The sequence below is a fragment of the Herpailurus yagouaroundi genome, unplaced genomic scaffold (genome assembly GCF_014898765.1).
Source record: "Herpailurus yagouaroundi ecotype Mexico unplaced genomic scaffold, PumYag 28, whole genome shotgun sequence".
NCBI lineage: Eukaryota > Metazoa > Chordata > Mammalia > Carnivora > Felidae > Herpailurus > Herpailurus yagouaroundi.
The window spans coordinates 9,077,081-9,077,773 of NW_024412376.1; the positions used below are offsets into that span (position 1 = coordinate 9,077,081).

General features: G+C 37.7%; 1 non-coding gene across 1 annotated transcript; it reads right to left on the minus strand.

Annotated features, from left to right (window-relative positions):
* Positions 1 to 314: 314 nt before the first annotated feature.
* Positions 315 to 422, minus strand: LOC121040323 (U6 spliceosomal RNA). Its single transcript, XR_005795235.1, has one exon. It is a non-coding gene; the product is annotated as a U6 spliceosomal RNA (small nuclear RNA).
* Between the last annotated feature and the right edge of the window lie 271 nt (positions 423 to 693).

Sequence of the window (693 nt, forward strand, 5' to 3'; positions counted from 1 at the left end):
ATTTCCACAATGAACATGAATTTGTTTTTTATAACTAGTAAAAGATACATAATATAAAAGACAAAAAAATAAAAAGGGTGACAATACTGAGGGTAAATTCCCTGGTGCTTACTCTGGGCTACAAAACTAGACTAGATAATCATTTTGTAGGATGTAGGTGTTGAGGCAGATTAGAAGGGGAAAAAGGAAAAGCACTCTCTGCTTCTGAAAGTTACAAGAGCACAAAGCCGTGCACCTTAAGTGGCAAGTGGTACCACAATTCAGATCCCATGGAACATTTTTGCAATACGAAAGGAGAAATAATTTTTGGTTCCACACAGGGATTCCATGAGTTGTGTGTTGTGTGTCTTCCTTGTGCAGGTGCCATGCTAATCTTTTCTTTGTCATTCCAATTTTAATACTTGTGTTGCTGAAGCCAGCATGAATTGTGGTTTGATATTGCAGCTTGATTAGAGCGCCTCGGGTTTTGTTCCCAGGTTATGTTTTAAGGAACACTAGAATCTCTCTCTTGATACACAGAGGTGTTCTTTGCTCAAATGGACGTGGGAAATGGAGCTCATTTTGCTAAAATCTCTAAAGAAGATGTGCATGTAGCTTTGTTTCACTCTATACCTCTTGACTTTAACTTCACACGGAATCATTTTTTCTGAGAATCTTTTTTCTGAGATACATCTTGAAACTTTAATGGAACCC